At 34.4% G+C, this 23,681-nt stretch overlaps 1 protein-coding gene and 1 non-coding gene across 3 annotated transcripts in view; both read left to right on the top strand.

The window, feature by feature from the left end:
* Positions 1-23,681, top strand: part of WDR7 (WD repeat domain 7) — a 483,043-nt gene that overhangs the window by 308,532 nt on the left and 150,830 nt on the right. The gene's annotated exons all lie outside the window — the stretch shown is intronic.
* Positions 14,454-14,560, top strand: LOC141503734 (U6 spliceosomal RNA). Its single transcript, XR_012473059.1, has one exon. It is a non-coding gene; the product is annotated as a U6 spliceosomal RNA (small nuclear RNA).

Here is a 23,681-nt window from a genome sequence, read left to right as displayed (position 1 = left end):
TATAGTTTAATATTCTCAAGTAAGCATGCATTTGAGCTGGCATAGTTGGGCTTGCTCCATAAATTGAAACAAGTCTGATCTAAAGCTCATTTACTGTCTTGGAACAGAATTGATCTTGCTTTCACATTTGATTCACCCACTGCAGATTTTGAGAGGAAGAAAAATAGCATTGTTAGGTCAGTTTAACTAGGCCAGAGTTAGATAGAAAAAGGCTAGCAAACTAGTTGTTATAACATTTCTGTTTTTCTTTTTTTCTAAGCTTTATTATTTGAGTTTTAGAACATGAGGAATCCTTTTAATTAAATTAGTCCAGCTCTTTTGCTCCACTAGCTTGGACCATCATCCTTCATATATGTGAAGTGATTCAGCCATTATTTTATCATCAGTATGGCAGGTTATAATGAATAGAATTATAAAACTCAAGGAGATATATTTAATATGAACTGTCTGGTTTAAAAATAACTTTGGAAAGGGCATCTTAAATGACAAATTATTGTCTCCTAATTTGAAATTCCAGAAAAACTTCTAAAGCCTTTAACTTGTATAATTTTTTCTGTCACCCACCATTTATTTTTTGCCCCTTTTGAAACAACAATTTGTATCTAGTTCATATGTATTTTATTTAACTTTTTAAAAACTGCAGGCATTTACCCAGGTTTTCTTTAAAAAAAAATAAAAGGAATCTTTATGTCATCTATATATAAAATAATTTTGCATTAAATTTGTGATCAAAGAATACAGTTATAGAACTATTTCTATTTAAAATTTGGAAGTTTTGTGTAGGAATTATATTGAAAATAAAGATTTATATTATGAAAAGCATGTTGACATCTTTATTCTTTATTTTTCTGTCACTTAGCAAATAATTTTTATTGTTAGCACATTTTTATCACCTAAAAATTTCCACATGATGAGAAATGAAATATACATGACCAATCACAAAATTTCATATATATATATATATATATATATATATATATATATATATATATATATGAATATACATACACACATATACATTAGGTGCAATGGTTTAGCTTTTTGGACATCTTTGGGAAATAATGTACTTATAGCAATCAATGGATTTGAAAGAAAAAAGCATAACTTTTGACTTATGTAACATAAATTATACTCTAAAGCCCCCATATAATGGAAAATTATGCTTTTCATATTTTTATGTAGATTTGCATGTTTAGTAACAAAAAGAACTATATTTAAATTTTCATGAGAGGAAAGAAATAAAAAAATATCACAACTGTGCTCTGGCCAATAAGGCATGAAGCAGCTAATTGCTTCCTGCCCCTTTCGAAATTACTCAGACTGAAAAAGATAGTACTTATTGATTTACTGTATAGTAAATGTCCTATTGTCTCTCCTCCTCTAACACATACTTGCGCATGCGCATGTACACATGTACTCACATACACACTTGCATGGGCAAGTTAGCTGCACATCTATCCTTGTCGGAGATATAACTTGCTTAAATTAGAAAAAAAATGCTATTCTTGATTAATTTTCAGTTATTCTCTGTGGAAGAAAATGCATACAATTTTTAACCATATAAAAGGAAGGTCAGTATACATTTTAAACACTGAAGTATTTAATATATTTTAAGTTATGCTTAAAGTAATTTAGAAACCAGAAAAAAAATAGGTTTATTGTGGAATTTAGTGCCTTCCTTTTGAAATCTTAATTTTTTTTTCTTTTCTGTCTATGGCTTCTCTTAGTGAAGACATTTCGATAATAATTTTATCTTAATGTACATATCTCTGAAAATAATCAGTTTTTCATATAGAGTTCAATTTTTTTATTTAATGATAAATTTCCTGACTTTTATATTAATGAAATATTTATATGAAAATAAAATTAGTTGACTTTGGCATATATTATTTTCATTCCTATGGGAATTATTGGCAAATCTGATAAAGCATTGTCATTGTATTTAATGAATATTTCTTTTCATATAATACAAGTAAGAGATCTTTTTGTTGTATAGAGAAGGTGTGACTACTTGTTCATGCTTATGGCCTTTCTGCTGACATTTCTGAGTTGCTCCACAGTGTTCTTTTCTCATTTTTTCCTGTGTGTATGCTACATGGAGTGTGAGTTATTTATTCCAAAGGAAAGCAAAAAAGAAATATGATAATAGGCACCAAAAGGAATATGTGAGGGCAGAGAATAATTTGTTGTGCAAAATGAAATTAATCTCTTGATAAAAGGTCATTAACTGGAAAAGCAATATAGCATCTGTGTATTTTTTTATATATAAGAATATTATCTACTGTTGTGGATTATGTCCATCAGGGCTTAGATTCATTAACACAAAACAATATGGTTTAACACATAATGATATGGAACTGGCCTCAATAGAAACCTGACTTTAAATCCTACCTTTGACAATAATAATATTTTTGCTCTTCATTTTCAAAGAAGACTACAACATCAGGGAGGTGATGCCGTGACAAACCCCATGAATTGGATTTGAGTGAGGGGAGTGCTGTGCTAAGTCATCAGTCTCACTTTCTTCTCCAGAGCCATCTGGGTCCAGTGGCCAGATATGAATCAGGATGATTGGAGATGGCCCTGGATTGCGAGGCAATCAGGGTTAAGTGACTTACCCAAGATCACACAGCTAGTAAGAATCAAGTGTCTGAGACTGGATTCGAACTTCTGAACTCCTCACTCCAAGGCTAGTGTTCTATCCTCTGCCCCAGCTAGCTGCCCTGTACCTCTGACACTTCACAGTTATGTGACCATGTACAAGTCATTTTATTCCTCTGTGCTTGATAATAATAATAATTGTGTTTCAGCCTAATAGGGCTGTTTTTTTATGATTAAATGAAATACTGAAAAGCACTTGATAAACTTTAAGATGTAATAAAAATGTGTATTAGTATTATTTTTATCTGTTTGATCTTTGTAGAACTATAGCATCCCTTTATGAAAGGGAGAGTATTTAGTCTTAAGTATAATGAAATTTTTTTGAGAAGCACCTTTTAATTTTATTTTTATGTGAATTTTAATTTTTCATTATGTTTAAAAATGAGGTGTGGTTTAAGCTTATCTATTCATTTATTAATGGCTTGATTATAAATATGTTTAAAAACCAGTGGCATCATTGTAAAAGTGTTAATTTAGACTTTGGTTACTATTGCAAGGGTGATATGTATTGGCGAATTCACATTAACATAGCCACTACTTGTCCTGAATTAGATAATGGACTCAAAGGTTAAGAGCAAAGGATCTCAACAGCTCCAATCAGCGGAGCTTTTCCAGGGCTAATTACCTCTTTACTGCGCTGACTCTAATGTGACATGTTTATTGCCTTAACTAACAACTCATTAGCTTAGTTGATGTTTTTGTCAATATTAATTCGTTCATTTAAGCAAGTCAAAGCTTAAACAAAGATGTCCAGACTGAGAAACGGGAAGCAGAATGACTTTTGTTTGTTCATCTTTTTTTTCCCTTCTTATTTGACTAAACTTCAATAAAGAAAATACATGAGAAAGTATTACTTGGGATGAATGTCTTACAAACTATCTAACAATGTTTTTAATAAGAACATTTATTTTCATCAAAAGCAGCATAAAACTGCATCTCATATCTTTAGATGATTTTTTAAACTTAGTAACAAATTACTGTTGACCTCAAATATAGGTCTATAAAGGGTTAATTACCAGTGCTTTTTTTTTTTACTCTGGCTATAGATTTAGAAATTAAATTGCTTCTTGTATTACTTTTAATATTTTCCAATAAAATACCTCTAAGAATTACTTGACTTTTATCTGATGGTAGCTAATAATTTAGTTAGCTAAATTTGAATTATTTTTTTAAAAAGGCTTGAAGAAGCAGTCATGAAATGATAAATTAATATTTTACTTCCTTTTAGGTTCTGGTCATATTTGTGGTTAACACAAATGTTCTTTCTCACAAGACAGCATTACTTTAGCTCCACTTATTTTTTTTAAACAGTAATTAAATTACTATAGGAATTGGCAGTTTATGAAGATAAAATTAATTGAATAACATCCTCCTGTTGAAGAGTAAGTTCTTCACTTCAGACTTAAGACCACTAAGAATTGCTTTGTAAATTATTTCTTATAATGAATTTAATAGGACTCACATTTCCTGAAGGCCTTAAAATGTCTATTCTCTCCTTTTTTTCAGAAGTGGCACACTTAAAATTTTATAAATAAATTTAGAATTTTAACATTGGATGATACAGTAATGAGTAGGCTACAATGTAGTAATTACAAAAAAATTGTGCAACTGAAGTGATGTGTATAGTATGCTAGCAGAAAGACCTGAAAAAGAGATAGTTATATAATGAGAGCATAAATTGGGATTACTAGTTGGTAAAGTGTATTCCTTTATCAGTATCCAAAAAACTGGAGAGAAGGCCCCTTCTGTGTTGTGTAGATCACATTTTGAGAATTGATGGGAGAGGAAGACACATGTCTTCTCTCTCTGTTTCTGTCTCTGTCTCTCTGTCTCTTTCTTTCTGTAGGACTAGAGACAAGACTTTCTCCTATCACCACCCCCAACTCATGTTTGAATTTAGCAAATGACTGTTGTCCTACAAAATAGTCATTTTGAAAGACTACACTTCAATACTGACATTATCCAAAATACTGTAGAATTACTTGATTAATTATCTGCTTAGTTAATAAACTATGCAAAAAATGATTTTGCAACTTTTTAGTCACAGTAAATTTTATTAAAAATGGTTATCTAGCTTGATTGCTAGTCTAATTAATCAATTAGTGATCATTTATCAAGTTTTATGTATTGGAAGTAGAAAGACAAAAGTAAAACAATCCCTATCCTCAAGGAGCTTCCCTTCTAACAAGGAAAATAAGATGCTCAGTGTTTAAAAAACATACACAGTATAATTTGGTGGGAAAAGGGTATTGGTGACTTGGGAATGAAAAAAGTATTCATGGTAAAGGTTTCACCTGAGCAAGATTTTGAAGAAAACCAGTTATTTGAAGAAACAAAGATGAGGAGGAAATGTATTCTAGGCATATGTGAAAAAAAAAAGCAAAAAGATGCCCATGGATGGGTAGTGGAGAATGCGGAGGGGAAAAATCTCCAATTAAACTTCAGGAAAAGGAAAAAATTTTGAGAAGAAATCTGAGTACTGCATGGAGTTTGTGTTAACTCCTAAATATAAAGCAGTGAGGAACTTAAATAGAGTTTTGCCCTTCACTTTAGGAATATTTACTTTCAAAGGGTGAGAATCTGTGACCATTTAAGAAGTTCAAAAGATGTGATGACACAGAATACAATTATGCAAACAACTTAACTTAAACAGCAACAACTTAAATGGACTCGGCTCTTTGAAGGCACAGACTGACTTTTGCTTTTTTTTTAACCTTTTTAATATCCTCAATGCTTAACATAGGGCCTAGCACATAGTAGGTCTTTAATAAATTTTGATTGAGTGACCTTTGCTTTCTCATCTAGTTCCATTTAATTCCTACATTTGATACTTCTCTTAAATATTTTTAATAATGACAGTTTTTTTCAGGGTATTAATATTCATTTAGTGATATGTTTTAATACATTTTAAAATGTTATATTATCAAATGAGAGATGTAAAGCTTTACTAACCCTAAGACATTAAATAAATGCTGCCTATTATATTGTTTTGTAAATATATATTATGAGATACTTTGTCTCTAAATAGTTGCTCTGAAACAGAAGACATGACTATTAATATCTATATTATTTTTAAAATCTTAATTAATAATTTTATGAAGACTAATAATGAACTGTTAATAAATTTTAAAATTCTAATTATAGTGTCTTAGAATGTTCACCTGAAGTGCATGTTTCCAGCTTACCTAAGTTTGACTCCTAACTACTTTGTTCATAGCCCCATAAGTTGAATACTTAGAGAACTTATTGACCTTAGGTTAGTACTTTAATTCAAATATTTGATAATAATGACTATAATAAACAGGAAGTAGCAGTTGAAGGAAGTTATAAAAGTCAGGAATTGTGTTAGCTTTTTACTTTAGTGTCTAGTCCCAATCTAGCACTATCTTAAAACTCACCAGCAGGAAATTCAACTCTTACCATTATCTGTTTCATCTACACACAGTACTTGCCAAAAATAGGGACTTAGTGAATTTTTTGTTGAATTGAATTAAATTCTTCATGTTTGTGATTCAGAAAATGTAAATAATAAGAGTAACTGGAATTTTTAATATACTTTAGGATTTTCAAAGTGATTTACATTCATTTTCTCCTTACCTCATATGTTCCATATTGATTTTAACCAATCTTTTTTTCAACAAACATTTATTCAAGGTCTGCTATTTATCAGACACTTTTCTAGGTACAAATACAGGACTGAAATAGTTTCTGCTCTCAAGAAATTTACACTTTACTAAGGGAGGGGAGCTTAGTTCCTTTTATGTCCTGGGCCCCTTTTGCAATCTGGTAAAAATCTTTTCTAGCCATTCTCAAAAGTATATGTGATCTAAATTCTCAATTTAAGGAAAAGTTAATTCTCTAGTAGAGACTGGTAAAAAGTGTGATTTTTTTTTCCTCATTCAAGTTCAGTGGACCCTTTGGAATCCCTTAACTTCTTGGTAATTCATGGACCCCCATATTAAGAATGCCTGTCCTAGAGAACTACAGTCTGCTCACATCTAAATAATTACTGAAAATAAAATTCAAAATCATTCACAATGCTTTAGGGTGAGTACTAAAAATTAGAATAACCAGGAAAAAGTATATGGAAGATGACTTTTTTTTTTCCAGAAGATGACTCTTGATATGAACTTTGAAAGGACCTAGTTGGAAAGAATTGTAGTCATAACCTTTACAAACCCATGGAAGCAATAGATGTCATGAATGTAAAACAGTCCTAGTCAAGTTTGGCTATCAGTAGCATCTGCAAAAGGGAGTCATGTGTAATTAGTCTGAAGTCATGCTATGAAGGGTTTTGAATGCTGCACAGCAAATTGGGGAGAAAAGCATCATGGTCAGGCCTATACTTTAGAAATATCAATTTAGCAGTCATATGGAGAATGGATTGTGAGAAGAAACAGTAAATGTTTTTAGATTAGTTAAAAGCTTATGGGAGTGGAGCCAAGATGGCGACAAGAGAGGATCGTCTCTTAGGTGCTCTCTCTTAAAACTTATAAGCTAAGGACTCTAACTAAATTTTCAAGAGACAGTACCCACAGAAGGACCCAGTGAGGCAGTTCTCCAACCCAAGGTAACCTGAAAAAGAGCAGAAAGGTTCTGCTCCCCAGGGTTGGAGGGGCAGCCCACCAGAGCAAAGGAACTTCAGCCTCCCAGAGGCAGCCCCTGGGTGCAGGGAGCCAAACCTCAGCTCACAACAGCAGGGGAGTTTCCTGATCTACACCCTGGGTAGCACCAGGCACAACTTGTGAAGCCCAGCCCTCAGGGCACACAGCAAGCAGCATGGCTGGGTAGCCCAGATCGAGGAACCAGAAGCAGAAGCCACTAAGCAGGGGAGCCTCCAGGGCATGAGTGCTGAGCCTAGGGAGGGGAGGGGAGAGAGACTGCTGAGCTCTGCCCTCTGTCCCTAGAATAGGACTCTGGGACTCTGATCACATTCAGATCCTGATCACAGTCTAGGCCCCCCCCATAGAACAGCAGGACCCCGCCACCTCAGCCCTGTGCAGAGGGGTGCATTCACAGACCAGGATGGAAGACAGAGCCTCACACATGGAGATCCTTGTGGAGGTATCCCACTAATACTCAAAAGCTCAGGAAGCACCCCAAAACAAGGCTCAGGCTGGGGAATGAGTAAGCAGAGAAAAAAGAGAAACACCATTGAGAAATACTTTGCCTGTGATCCCAAGAAGGATCAAAACAATCTGAAGATGAGGAAGTATAAGCTCCTGCATCTAAAGACTCCAAGAAAAACAGAAATTGGGCTCAGGCTATGACAGCTCAAAAAAGACTTTGAAAATAAAATGAGGGAGATAGAAGAAAAATTGGGAAAAGAAATGAGAGAGATGCAGGAAAAACATGAAAATGAAGTCAGTAACTTAGTCAAAGAGATCCAAAAAAATGCTGAAGAAAATAGCATGTTAAAAACCAGCTTAGGTCAAATGGATAAAACAGTTCAAAAAGTTATTGAGGAGAAGAATACTTTAAAAAGCAAAATTAGCCAGATGGAAAAGGAGATAAGAAAGCTCTCTAAGGAAAACAAATCCTTCAAAGAATGGAACTGAGGGAGGTTGCTGATTTTATGAGAAATCAGGACACAATGCTTCAAAAGCAAAAGAATGAAAAATTAGAAGAAAATGTGAAACATCTCATTGAAAAAACAACTGATTTGGAAAAGAGATTTTGGAAAGATAATTTAAAAATTATTAGAATACCTGGAAGTCATGATCAGTAAAAGAGCCTTGACATCATTTTCAAAGAACTACAACAGGAAAATTGCCCTGATATCCTAGAAGCAAGAGGGTAAAATAGAAATGGAGAGAATCCACTGATCTCCCCGAGAAAGAGATCCCCCCAAAGAAAACAACCCCCAGGAATATTATAGCCAAGTTCCAGAACTCCCAAGTCAAAGAGAAAATATTACAAGCAGCCAGAAGGACACAATTCAAATATCATGGAGCTATGGTCAGGATCACACAGGACTTAGCAGCAACTACATTAAAAGCTCGTAGGGCTTGGAATATAATATTCCAGAAGACAAAAGAGCTCAGAATGCAACCAAGAATCAGCTACCCAGCAAAACTGAATGTCCTCTTCCAGAGAAAAACGATGGACTTTCAATGAACCAGGGGAATTTCAGATGTTCCTTTTGGCATGGCCAGAGCTGAACAGAAGGTTTGATCTTCAAATTCAGGACTCAGGTGAAGCATAGAGAGTGGAGGAGGATAAAATATGAGGGACTTGATAATGAACTGCACGTATTCCTGTATAGAAAAATGACACTGATAATACTCATGTGAATCTTCTTATTTAATAGAGCAGGTAGAAGGAGCTTCTATAGATGAAGCACAGGAGAAAGCTGAATTTGAAGATATATTGTAGTTAAAAATGGAGTCAATAGCTAAAAGGGAGTAATAGGAGAAAGCAAAAGGAGAGGAGGAATAGGCTAAGATATTTCATATAATAAGATTTTTCTTTATTACAATGAGCTATTGCAATGATATGGAAGGGGGGAAGGCAAGGGGGAATGAGGGAATCTTTGTTCTCATCAGAGGTGGCTAGGAGAGGAAACAGCATATATACTCAATGGGGTATAGACATCAGGAGTAAGAAGGAGAGAAGGAAGATAGGGGGAAGGGGGGGGATGTGAGTAATGGAGGAGAGTATGGACCATGGGAGGAGAGTGGTCAGATATAACACATTATCTTTTTTACTTTTTGCTTCTTGCAAGGGGCTGGGATTGGATGGCCTGTCTGAGGCCATAGGGCTGGGTGGATGCTGGGCCTAAGGGGTGGTATGTGGGCTTAGGGACTCTTGGCCCCAGGGCTGGGGATCTGTCGGCTATGCTGCTCAGCTATCCAACAGCAGAGACAGAGTGAAAGGAGAGAGAAAATATAGTACATGGTAGTGGAGAAGTACTAATGGAGGGATTTGCGATCAGCAATGGCAATGGTGAAAAAATAAGGAAATAACTTTTTTTGATGGATTTATAAAGAATGTGATCCACCTGTGACAGAGTGTTGTAACACAGACTGAAGCATGTTTTTTTTATCATTATCTTGGGTGGGGGGGGTTGCAGGACAAATGGTCCTGGGTGGCCTGCCTAGGGACACATAGCTGGGTGATTTTTGGGTGTCTGAGGCTGGATTTGGACCCGGCTGCTCCTGGCTCAAGGGCCAGTGCTCTGTCTGCCATCTGGATGCTCCTACTATTATTATTACTATTTTATTTTATTTGGGGTCTTTTTTTTTTTGTTTTTTGCAGGTCAGTGGGGTTGGGGTGGCTTGTATAGGGTCACACAACTGCGTGATCGTTGGGTGTATGGGGCCAGATTTGGGCTCGGGTGCTCCTGGCTCCAGGGCCAGTGCTCCATCCACTGCACCACCTGGCCATACCTACAATTATTACTATTATTTTTTTATTTTAATTATTTTCTCTCCCCTTTACTTTATCGCTCATGTGAGGCTATATTTTTGGGGGAGTAGGGGTATTATGTTTACTCTTAAACAATATTTTATTAATGTATAAAAAATTATTTGTACAAAATAAGAATAAATAAATAAATTAATAAAATAAATTTTGAAAAGCTTATGGAAGCGGCTAGATGGCGCAGTGGATAGAGCACTGGCCCTGGAGTCAGGAGTACCTGAATTCAAATTCGGACTCAGACACTTAATAATTATCTAGCTGTGTGGCCTTGGGTGAGCCACTCAACCCCACTGCCTTGCAAAAACCTTTAAAAACAAAGCTTATTGCACTGGAGGTACCAAGGAGCTGGCACAGCATGGTTGCACTTTTGTTAGAGAAAGGGGGATGAATTTGAGGAGCTAAATTTGATAAGATTTGGGGGAGGATATTCTAGAGACCATACTCAAGAATTAAATGTGGTTTTCAAATTCCCATCTCCCAAAAATGATGATTTCAGGGGCAGAAATTTGGAAGCTTGGATGAAGGATGATTTTAGCTAGAATGTTGTATTTTGTATATGTTGGATTTATAGTACTTATAGGACATTCAAGTAAAGATGAAGAACTGGAGCTCAAGAGATAGAAAAAAGGATTTACATGTAGATTTAGGAACCATCAGCATAGAAACCATGGAAACTGATAAAGAACATAAAGAGAATGTAAAGAGAGAAGAGGAGAGGCCTTAGACAGAGTTTTGGGGGACATTCATACATAAGGTGAAGAACTTGGATGATGATTCCTCGAAGGTACCTGAGAAATGTCTATCAGGTTGGGGGAATGCCAGGAAAATGACAAATAATATTATGAAAGGAACAGCTAGGTGGTACAGTGGATAGAGTGCTGGGCCTGGAGTCTCATCTTCTTGATTTCAAATTTGACCTCAGACACTCACATGTTGTGTGAACCTGGGCAAGTTGCTTAACCTTCTTTTGCCTCAGTTTTTCATCTATAGAATAAACTAGAGAAGAAAATGGCATAGCACTTCAGTATCTTTGCCAAGCAAATCCCAGATGGGGTCATGAAGAATCAGACATGACTGAAATGACTACAACATCAGTATTTTGAAAATCCAAAGAGGAATGACTATAAAAAGAGAAAAGGATGGACACTGCTAAAAAATAAGTTAAGATGGATGGGGACTAAAAAAAGGTCACTGAATTCATCCAAAAGGAGATTGGTATCTTGAAGAGTCATTTGAGTTCAGTGATGAGGATAGAAATAAAATTGCAAAGGGCTGAGAATTGAATAATAAAAGAAATGGTGACAAATGAAGTAGATGACTTTCCCTATAATTTGATTATTAAAGGGAGAGTAACTTATAAGACAGTATCCCAAGGAAGTGATATCGTTAAGTAGAAGGATTTGGGGAGGGTTTGGGGGGTTTTATTTGTTAAAGTCTGGAGAATATCTGGGCATGGGGAGAGCTTCAAGGATAGTAGTTCATAGTTAGAAAATTTCTGAGTTATAGTTATAGAGATGGAACATATGAGTGATAATGATGAGATCTAAGAGTATGATCATCCCTGACTGTGACTGTTTTTGAGAGAATGTCCAGTTAAAGGAATTATATAGGATACTAATATGGGAAGCAAGGGTCTTTGAGAGGACATGTTAGTACTTCCTTCCTTCCCTCCCTCCTTCTTCCTTTCCTTCTTCCTTTCTTCCTTCCTTTCTGTCTTTCTCTTTCTTTCTGTCTTCCTTCCTTCCTTCCTTCCTTCCTTCCTTCCTTCCTTCCTTCCTTCCTTCCCTCCTTCCCTTTTCTTCCTTCCTTCTTCCATACTTTCTTTCTCCATGACTTTCTCCCTCATTCTTTTTTCCTTCTCCTATCCCATCCCCTTCTCTTTCATCCTCTGTCTTCCCAAATTGATCTTCAATAGAAAAGGATTTCAACATGTAGAATTAGAAAGTGTTTTCCACTCTTGGAATATAGACTATAGGACAATATAGAGGTTAAGAACAACCTCAACATAAAGTGAATGAAAGGGAATTATGTGCAATAAATCTGGGAGAATGAATTTGGAGTTGGATTGCAGAGAACCTTAAATAGTGATCAAAGATGTTTTATATTTTAGACCTGAAGGACTACAAGACTGGTGATGCTATTGATAGAAATAGGAAAATTAAAAGGAGGATCTTTAGTTTGGTCATGGATCTTTTCAGTTTGACAATTAGATCTGGATATATATAGGTTTAGGAGTCAGCTGCATGGAAGTACAGCTCTTGATGTGATCACCAAGAGGGAGAAGATAGAGGGAAAGGATCAGAAGGCTGAGAGTAAAGCTTTGTGGAATACTTATACATCAGGGTGAGAGGAAGACTATGAACCAGCAAAAGAAACAGAGAAGGAACTTTCCCGTGTAGAGAGCAAAACAAGAAGAAAACAGTGCCATGGTAATCAAGAAAGGAACATGTCCATGAGAAAGTAGTCATGATATCAAATTCTATAGAAAGATTAAGTGTACTAAGAATTGCAGGGTAGGGGTGGGGTTGTAATTCCATTAGATTGCACAATTTAAAGGTTGTTGGTAGAGCAACCAGTTGTCACAGTGGCTGGAGCATCAGCCGTGAAGTCAGAACGACCTGAGTTCAGATCTGGCTTAGGCATTTGACACTTAACCTTGGGAAAATCACTTAACCTTGATTGCCTAGTAAAAAAAAAGTCACTGTTGGACTCAGAGTACGTTCAGTAGGATGGCGATGGTATAAGCTAGGTCCTTTTCTTTTTTTATAGTTTGGCTGTTTTTATTCTGTAGGGACAGAATCTTGAGGTTGGGGAAAGGAAGGTTAAATGTCTGTTTTTAAGGATAAGGGAGCCCTAGAGATTAGTAAACAAGTCAGTAGGTTTGAAAGATTGAAAAATGAGGAAGAGTTGTGGAATGAGGCAAGTCCCAAAAAAGTAGAACAGGATTAACTTTGTCAAAGATCACTTCATCCTCCAAAATTGGAGCCAGAAAGGAAAACTGAAGTGTGGGCCCAGTGAGGTCTGGAGATAAGGAGGAAAGAAGATGAAGAAGCTCATAGTAAAACATGTGGTGCTCTGTGGAGGAACTGTTTGTTGTCAAGTTGGAGGTTGAGGAGAGAAGAAAAGTGTGGAAAAATTGTGATAAATATGTCAAGGAGTCAATAAAAGATGAATAAAATATGGTGATAGAGCTTAGCAGAGCTAAGGTAATATGAATTTGAAGGATGTCAGAATTCAGCAGAGAGAAGAAGGGAAATACATTAAAGAATAGCAGTGACATGAAAGAAGGAAAGTTAAGGAATGAGGGAGAAACAGAGAGCAAAAATTTTCCCAGGAGAAAGTAAAGAGAAATAAGACTTTTAATTATTTTATCTTCCATATTTTTTTCTCATCTCCACCTATAAATAGATAATAACGTTCTTGTCAGTAGCAACCTTTTTCATAAATTTATGGAAAGAATAACCTTAGAGGTTGCCTATTCAACTCTCTCACTCTACAGTCCCAGTTTTGTCACATAGCTATCCTGTTTCTCAGATCCATTGCTTTTTCACTGTATCATGCAGCTTTCTTCTACAATGCCCTTTTTTCTTTTAAATTTTCATTTACATAAATAGTGTTTTTCATTCATTAGCTGCTTAGATAATATGGTGGGATTCTAGTTACTAGTTCATGATCCATACTTCTTGGAGGTGGAAGTCACTGTAGCTCTTTGGGTAGGTAATAACGTGATTGTAATTGTGTTTTAGAAAAAAGTTATCTTGGTACTTGAATAGAGAATGGACTGGAGGCAGTAAGACCAGTTAGAAAGGCTTTTGCAGTAGCCTCGGTGGGAAATGATGAAGAACTAAACTAGGATTTAGGTTACATAGAGAGAATAGATTTGAGAGATGTTGTAATGATAATGCTAAGATTTAGCAATTGATTGGATTTATGGGGCAAGTGAGAGTAAGGAGTCAAGGATGACATCAGGAATGTGATGAATAGGAAGCTTCTGGTGCAGTCAGCAGAAATGAACAAGTTCAAAAGGGGGGGAAGGGTTTTTGGATGAATGTTAGTGAGTTCTGCTTTGGACATATTGGGTTTGAGATGTCCAAGATGCAGCTGGAAATTCAGGACTATAACTCAGCAGAGAGAGTAGGACCAAATACATAGACTTGAGAATCATTTGAGTAAAAATGATAAAGAGTGAAAAGAGAAGAGAGCCCAGGCCAAAACTTGGTCTCATGGTTATTCATCATACGATGAATAAAGAACAAGTAAAGGAGACGAATGATTAGCTAGAGAGGAAAAATAGCAAAGCAAAACAAAGAGGAGAGAATTTAAGAGTAGAATCGAGTGCTATAAAAAGGTCAATAAAGATCATCTGCATTGTATTCACTTCAGCCACACATATACTAAAATTAGAACAATACAAAGAAGATCAGCATGGCCCTTGTTCAAAGATATCACACAAATTCGTGAAGAAAAATAAAGCTTGAGAAAAGCCCATCAGATTGGGCAATTAAGAATCATCAGAAACTTCAGACAGGACAGGAGTGGAAAGATAAGAAGCTAGATCAAGGATGGACCAATCAAGTGAGAGTTTCTTAAGGATGAGGGAGATATTTATATATTTGTAGGCAATGAGAAAGATGCTAGTAGATAGAAAATGATTGAAGATGAAAGAAGCAAGGGAAGATACTTTAATGAGGGAGAAGAATAAAAAGGTCATATAGAGAGATTTACCTTGGCAGGGAGAAGGGCTACCCCTTAGTCTCTTCCTTCATCCTTCTACATTTCTTTCCCTGCTCTACCAGCATGACTTATCATATACAGTTAGGTATGCATGATGCTATTGAGCTAATTTTTTCTTTGTGATTTAAGATCAAGGAAGTATTTATTTTCCCAAGACAGTTTAGAAGTTAAAGCTTTTCAGAGTCCAGCCTTTGCATATCTTTCCAATTTTCTTCCTCTTTATTCCCTTCTACCTGCTCTATAATTCAGCTGGACTGACCTTCTTGTTGATCAAATGTGATCTTCTATCTCTTATCTCCATATCTTTACATTGGCTTTCTCCCATGCCTAGAATACTGTCCCTCTTCAACTTGGCATCTTAGCTTCCCTGACTTCCTTCAAGACAGCTCAAATCCCACCTTCTGTAAGGAGCCCTTTCCCCATCATCTGCTAGCACCTTCTATCTACTATGTATGATGTGTATGTGCCTAGTAATTTAGATCAAGACTGTCCAAAATGCAACCTAAAATTCAGTTCCTTGTGACTTTACTAAGTGCTTTAGTAAATAGTCAAACTACTGCAGAATTCTCACTTAAATGGCAAATCTAACATATCTATTGTTTCAATAAAAACTTTTACAAGTAAGGTTGGACAGCTCTGTTTTAGATGTTAACTCTCCATGAGAATTTGAGATCCTTGAGGATATGTGCTATTTTTGCCTTTCTTTGTATACCTCATGTTTAGAAAGGTGGCTGGCATATAGTAAGCACTAAATTGTTTTTGATTCACATTTTACTTTCAATCTATTTTTCCAACTTCACATACTCTCTTTCACAGACTGTCTGTCCTTAGGCAAGTTGAACTACTTACCATGTCTTGCTTCTGTGTCTTCATACTGTGAATTCCCATTAATACATTTGCTTATGATCTCAGACTTCTCATGTCAGTCAACCAGCAACTCTGCTAAGTGCTGGGCATACAAAGAGAAAGTAAAAAAAAAATATTCCTTGTTCCTAAGGAGCTCACAGCATAACAAGGAAGACAAGGTATAGACAGGATAAATTGAGGGTAGTCTCTGAAGGGAGACTCTGGCAAAGGGTGATCAGCACTTTAAGCACTTAAAAAAATGTTTGTTAGGTGAGTTCTTCTTTTAAAGACTGCCTTTGTTTAATTTTTAGGAGAGATAAGATATTTCTCCAGTGTTTAATGTCATTTGAAATATTTTTAAAGGAAGTAAATCAAATTCTAATACAAAATTTCTAATAAAAATAAAATGTTTGTAATTAACCTGCATCAAAACCATTAAGTACATTAGAAAATAAAAATAAAACATTGTTAAGGATGTTTGTAGTAAAGAATTTCTGTGAAATGACATAAAATATCTAATTACTCTGAATTTGACACTATATTAAATAATTCAGTATCAAATTAACAGGGTTTAAAAAAACTTGTTTGTTAAACTGATTTATTAATTTAACTAGATTGTATTATACTGATTTCTTAAACCAATGATCATGTTTATTTTCCTTTCCCCTTGTCCCCAAGAGTACTGAAAGAGAATTCAGAAGGCCTAAGTTTTCCATCTTACTATTGTTTACTATCCTTTTGACTTAAGACAATTTACTACCTTTCTGAACCTCACTTTTCTTAATTGTAAAATACGGTGACTAAGCAGTTAAATGGCTTCTTCCTCAGAGGTAGGTCCTTTACAACTTTAAAATTCTTGGATTTCATTCTATAGAAAATTTTGGAAAAACTATTTCTAAGAATTGTTAGTAACAGATGGTAAAACAGCCAACTTAAAAGAGTGATTTCAACTAGATATTTCTGTTTCTATATAATAGGTCTAGCCTTCAAATTATTTTGAATCACATAAACTGTTTCTGTGATGCTATGACTTTCTTCCCTCTGCTCTGTGTATCAACACATGCTAGAGACTGTGCAAAGACTTCCTTCAATCAGTAACACCATGAAATAAGTGGCCAATCATTATTAATTCATGTGGCATGATTATAATAATATAAATCATCATAAATTAATTTGATTTTAAAATGCATATAATATCTTATCCCATTGGAATTTCATTGTAATTGAACTATTAATTATTGTATCATTATTTTTAATGTGTCTTTTTTCTATTTATGTTTCAGCTATATGCATAGATAGTTACTGTTTCTTCCTTTATATATTCAGTATTTTCTTTATGGACATTAGGAATTTTATTGCTATCATGAGATTTAAGAGTTTATATTATAGCTATCCCTACAGAAACCTGTACTGAAAAAACTATGTCTTCTACTTAACAGTAATAGTAGTAAAATCACAAAATAAAAAGTTTAGATCTGAAAAGGGAAAAGAGAGCTTCTACAGTTTAATCTTCTATTTTTATTGGTGAGAAAATTCAGACTGAGAGAGTGGATCTTGTTCAAATGACTTGTCCAAGATCACTTCTGATTACTGATTTTTGCCTAATTCATGCCTCATTAATATTTTTCCTAAAGGAGAACTGATTTTTTTCATGGATAAAAAAAGTTTTGATGAAGGTATGTTGCAAACAACCTATTTAATTTTTAAAAGTTCTGAGCAGTGCACAGAGCACTGGCTCTTGAGTCAGGAGCACCTGAATTCAAATCCAGCCTCAGATACTTAATAATTACCTAGCTGTTTGGCTTTGGGCGAGTCACACAAGCCTTACAAAAACAAAACAAAAAGTTCTTAGCAGACATTTGCAGCATATGCTCATAGTAATAGATTATGAAGATTGAGCTATGTATTCAGTTTTCTTCCTGAGAAACTTTTAAGAAAGTTAATCTAAGACATATTTTTATATTGGATAGCACATAGGAACACATAGTAAGCAGTTCACTTAATGGCCATAATTATTAGTACTTTTCTATTCTAGTGTAATTTTAAGTATTTAGCATTTCTCTTCATTTAAAAAAATTCTTTTTTGTCTCTACTAGATTGTATATCAGGAGTTATATTTGTTATATATATTTTAGCCATAATCACTGTCATCATCTTCTTTTCATATTGACAGTTACTAAGCATAATAGAAGACAAAGGTCCTAGATCAAGTCAAGGCAACAAGCATTGATCATAAAATGTTTAATATAATCAAAGTTTGGGTTAAAAACTAAAGATTTAAAGATCCCAGGGATGTTTTTATCTTTCCAAGTAAAGAAGCATAATTTAGAAATGAATGGAATGTAGGCCCCTGTCCAGTTAGAGAACACTCATTTATTAAGTATTTATTCTGTGCCAAGCACCATACTAAGACTGAGAAGTATGGAAAGACTAAAATGATCCCTCAAGGAAGTTCATAGTCAAAGGGGGGAGAGACAACATGCAACCAATTTTGTACAAATAACAAAATACAGGAAATCTTGGAGCTAATCTGAGAAAAGAATTAGCATTAATGAAGATCTTCCTTAATAACCCACAGTCCCACCCACAGCCCTAAGGATGAGCTTCCCTACACTCTGCCTGTGTGCTATCATTCCATGAGTTTTGTCCCCAGTCTCAAACATTTAGCCACATATTTGCCAGATTATTTTATATTCATGAAATTCCAATGAAAGATAAAGTAATTGACTTTGAGAATTTTTTTTTAATCCTTTATACCAACTCTGAGCCAAGTGCTGAATTTAATAAGGTCTGTCCAAGACCAAGAGGACTGAACTTTTAGGAACTCAAGTATCAGCTTGTGTTTTCATACATTCAAGGACTCTTCCAATCTTAATATGTCCTGTATACTAGAGAGTTTGAGAGTATAGAAACCCTGATAAGAAGCTATACATTATTTGTACTGAGGGCAGTTTCATCTCTGTAGTTTAAAGAAGTTTGAATTATTTATCACTTTGTATAAGTTTATGAAGAGGCAGCTTATTTTAGAAGAAAGAAGTGTATCATGTGAAACATACTCATGAGTAATACTATTGTTTATATCAATAATTTTGAATGACTACTATAGACATTATCTATAGAAGGAAGAACTTATATTGATAAGCACTCTCCAAAAAGAGGATGGCTGTCTTCCTAAATAATGAGTTGTCTTTATTATAAGCACTCAGTTGGAGAATGAATGACTATTTTAGTGGGAATATTCCAACTCAAATTTGTGATTTCAGAATATAATGAAAAATTACTATTAATGCTGCTACAGCTGCTGCTGCTACTACAACTAGCATTTATATGGTGCTTCCAGGTTTATGAACAATATTACAGATACTACCACATTTTATCCTCACAACAATACTGGGAAATAGGTACCATTATTATCTCCATTTTACAGCTGAGAAAACTGAGACAGAGAGATTAAGTGCCCAGCATCATATAGTGAATAAAAAGTCTGAGGCTGATTTGAACACAGGTCTTCCAGACTCCAGTTCCATCCTGCTATCATACTTCACTACCTAGTTGCCTATTTGATAATATCTATAGTAGTTATTCCTAATTATTGATTTGAATAATGAGTATATCTCATATGAGTAATATATTAATATGAATTTTTGCTTACCTACATATTCCTTAAAAAATATATATATATATATATATATATATATGTATATTCTTCATACATATTACTCATGTATGTGAGCAGTATTCATTTTTTTAGGAATGTTTATTTGTAAGATGAATTTATATTTATGTTATAGCTAGATCTCGGGCCTTGTTCTTTTATTTCCTAACATGACTGTTTCTGAATTAACTATCATGAGTAGTAAAAATAATAAGATAATAACTAAATTTAGACTGGTTAAATCAGAATTACCTTGGGGTTCTTTTGGTCAGAACATCAAACCTAGGAACTTTTTAAATTTTACCTATATCTAATTTCCCTTTCTTCATTTTATTTACTAGATCATATTACTATTCATAGCTCAACTCTTATTTCAGTTTCCTTGAGTGCTTTGGTCTTTATTATAATTTTCCTATTACAGTCAAATATTTTAAAATATATTCTTCCAGTGTTCAGTAAAATATTTTAAAAATACTAAAATACTAAAAAAATGTTTAAAAAAGAATTAAAGGCAGGAAAAAGTATTTTGCTAGGTTATTGTTTTACTGCATTTAGAAAAATAAACCTGCAAAATAGTTAAATATGTACTATATTGAAAGTTTAATTTGATTCCTTTTTCTTTATTAGCCTCGGAAGTATAGCCAATTTGAATCTGATTGGGTTTAAAATTTCTTGGTGTCTTTGTATGTGAGTGTGTGTGTTTTGGTCTGATGCATCATTTACAAATTGTTATATATGGCCATAGGGTTGGGAACATGTTATTAAAAATTACACATATTGTCTATCATATGTTGATTATGTTAAAATTTATACTCTAGCAAATTGTGTCATGGCCTGGTCTTTGGCTTTATTACTGGGATTAGTGATATAAAAGCTATGTCTCATTTTTTAAATGTACTGGTTAAAGGATTTCAGTTGAGGATATTCTTATTTTAGGTACATCACTGAATAAGGAATTTACCAAATAAAGCTAGGTTTTTAATTGTTTATGTCATAATATCTCTCTGTTCTTCAAGTAACAATGAATATTTCCTGCTTGCAGGTTCTGAATAAAGTACTTTTGGGGTATACACAAATGTATGGCATATTCCTACCATCAGATTGCTAATAACTTAGATAGAAAATACTAAAAAATATAAACTTTAAATGAAGTGACTTCATAAGGAAGCACATGGCTTATTACAAATTAATTTTTATCAACTATTTTAGGAGCTCTGAAAAGGAAGAATTTAGTTTAAAACTGCCATCAGGAGCTTTGTAAGAAAAAAGGGAGAATTTGTACTGAATCTTAAGAATGGGAAGAAACTATACAGGCTGAGAAGAGTTGACAAAACATTTGAGGATATAACAAGGAAATAGAATGGCATTTTCAGAATAGTCCATTTGAATGGACTAGACTGTTGGTTGGTAGGACATGAGGATGGCAACAGAGATAGATAAGCTGTGAAAGTTCTGTTGGGACCAGGTGATGAAGCACCCTAAGTGCCTAGATAATTTTATACCATACATATTAGGGAAGCATTTTATTAATTTCACTAAGCTGTGACTTAAGAAGATTGAATAAGCATTTTTTACTCTGGTGTTCATATTTCATGTTCATGAATAGCAAATTTTAAAATGTTAGTGGCTTAACACCACTCAAAAGGAATTATGTTGAAGAAAGCTTGAAACTTAGCCAAATTTTGCCCCTGGATTGTTGCTTCTGGTAGGGCTGTCCAAAATGCAAATGTATGTGGCCTTCATTTGGCTTTACTAAATGGTTTAGTAAAGGAAGCTGAGCTACTTACCACAGAGCTGTCACTGAAATGGCAAATCAAAATATATTGTCTATTCCTCTTTTTTTCCTTTTTGGGGTGAATGCCTTTTTGCAAGGCATTGGGGTTAATTGACTTACCAAAGGTCACACAGGTAAATTTTTTAAGTATCTGAGGTTGGATTTGAATTCAGGTACTCCTGACTCCATAGTCCACTACACCACCTGGCTACCCCCTATTGTCTATTGTTTCAATAAAAACTTTTAAAAGTAAGTTGGACAGCCCTGCTTATGGAAATAATATTGACAGATTGCCTCTGAATTGCAATATCAAAAAGTCCAAAAGGAAATTTGGAAATTTGAAAGCCTCTGTGACCTCTGTTATCTTCTTGTTCTTGTTGAAAACTAAATGCCAATAATAAATAGTGATTTCACTACTATAGTTTCATTCACTAGATTATATAAGCTTTGTTTATTTGATCCCAGAGCAAGTGGTCAATTACTTAGATTCATTTAGTAGTGTGAAATAGAATAGAACAAAATAGCATAAGTAAATTTAACATGAGGGAACCAATTTTTAAAAAGGAGATGTGATTTGGAAGAGTAAATACTTAGGATAGCTGCTTTTTCTATACCACCATGTAGCCTTTGTGTTGAGCATCAGTCACTCTTGAGTGTAGCAACATGTAGTCCATTCCAGGGCAAAAGATCTTTTATAGACTATTGCTGGCTTTCCCTATTCTGTCATATTGTTAAAACAGTACCAGCATATGAGAGCCAAGTGGTCACCTTCCTCATGCTTTCTATTTTACTTTGTCAGGAGAATGATTGAAAATATCAAGAAATCTCCCACTTACCTATTGTTTATTTTTGCTCTTAGGAAAAAATTGTCAGAGTAGTGAGTAAGTTGCCTGTAGAGCTCCCACCACAGAGACTGTTAGAATTCAGCAGTGTCTCTACTATTGCCAAAATGCACCTTTCTGTAATGAACACAGCAATGGTGGGATACATTTAGGGAAAATAATGATTGAAATACTATAAAACATTGTACTTAGGAAACTTTACTTCACCTTTGCAATATTACTTACCAAAGATATGTCCCCAGGCAGCCCTATTCGTTTAGATTGAAAGCCACTGTTGCTGGTTTTTTAGAGAAAGTCCTTAGAGAGTAGCAGCAGGATTTTCTCTGCAGCTCTTACAACTTCCTAGAAGTAAAGAATAAACAGGGAAGAGGGAGATTTCTTGACATTTTGAAATATCATTCCTTTAGCTGAGTGTTGTGAGCAGCACGGAAATTGTATGTGTCCAGGAAGACAGATGTGTTTTTTGAGCTTTATTTAAATAATTTCCCCAGCTTATTTGCTATGTACTTTTATTGTATATGCAAACAAAAGGTCTGTACAAACTGTAGTGTAGTCTTTTATGAAATAGTCATTGGAATTGAGTTATTACTTTATAAAATACTACTTAAAATTAAGTCCTAGTCACAACTTTTGCAGACAGAATGGAGTTCCCAGTATTTGTCTTTTTGCCACAGTACTTATTATCTATGCTCAAAGTACAGAGTGCCCTTCCTCCTTGAAGAGAAGGTGAAGGGCTTCTGGGCTTTCCAGTTTATCAGGGAGAATTGTATCCCATAAAAAAGAAGTAATTTTATTGTAAAACAAAAAAGACAAAGAATCTGAAGACATAGGAGAGAATCCTGATCTTTGTGAAGAGGTGGAGAATAGAAGAATATGAAAGGAACAAAAGGAAAGAAGAACCACTGTACTTAGAGCTCAGTAATCAATATAAGGCTCTGCCCAGAGGCTCCAGTTAGGAAGCAGCTGCTTTTCCAGTGAGGTATGATATTGTGCATCCACAGATACCATCATGTAAGAGGTCATTCAGAAAGGATCAGAGAAAGTAGAGACAAATGACCAGTAGTAGTTGGCAGTACTTTGCTGAATGATTCTGAAGTAACCATTTGTTAACCTGACAATAAGTGTTCTATGCCTGCTGTCTTCCTGGAAAATACATGGAGTATGTAACAGAGAACCTTCCAAAATTTGTTAAAGCAAGTAACTATTACTCATTTATGATAATTCACATGAGTAAATATGTATCTGCCAGAAGCAGCCTAGGAAACAATGTATTTTTAAAAATGTGTTTAATATTTTATTTTTTCATCCAATTGCATATAAAGACAATTTTTAACATTTTTTTAATTTTGAGTTTCAAATTCTCTCCCTCCCTTATCCCCTTCCCCTTACATTGAGAAGACAAGCAATTTGACATAGTTTATGTTGGTTATATGTACAGTCATACAAAACATATTTCTATATTAGCCATGTTATAAAAGAAAATACATCCAGAAAAAAGGAAAAAAGAAATTAAAAAGTATAATATAATATAATCTCCATAATATAATATAATCTCCATAAAAATATAATATAATCTCCATCAGTTCCTTCTCTGGAGATGAATAACATTTTTTATCATAAGTCTTTTGGAATTGTCTTGGTATTGCTGAGAATAGCTTTATAGCTGTTGCTTTGTAATCTATGCTCGTTCTGCTCACTTCACTTAGTGTCATTTATGTAAATCTTTCTAGGTTGTTCTGATAGCATC

The sequence above is a fragment of the Macrotis lagotis genome, chromosome X (assembly GCF_037893015.1).
Source record: "Macrotis lagotis isolate mMagLag1 chromosome X, bilby.v1.9.chrom.fasta, whole genome shotgun sequence".
NCBI classification, from domain to species: Eukaryota; Metazoa; Chordata; class Mammalia; order Peramelemorphia; family Peramelidae; genus Macrotis; species Macrotis lagotis.
This window is presented reverse-complemented; position numbering and strand designations above follow the sequence as displayed.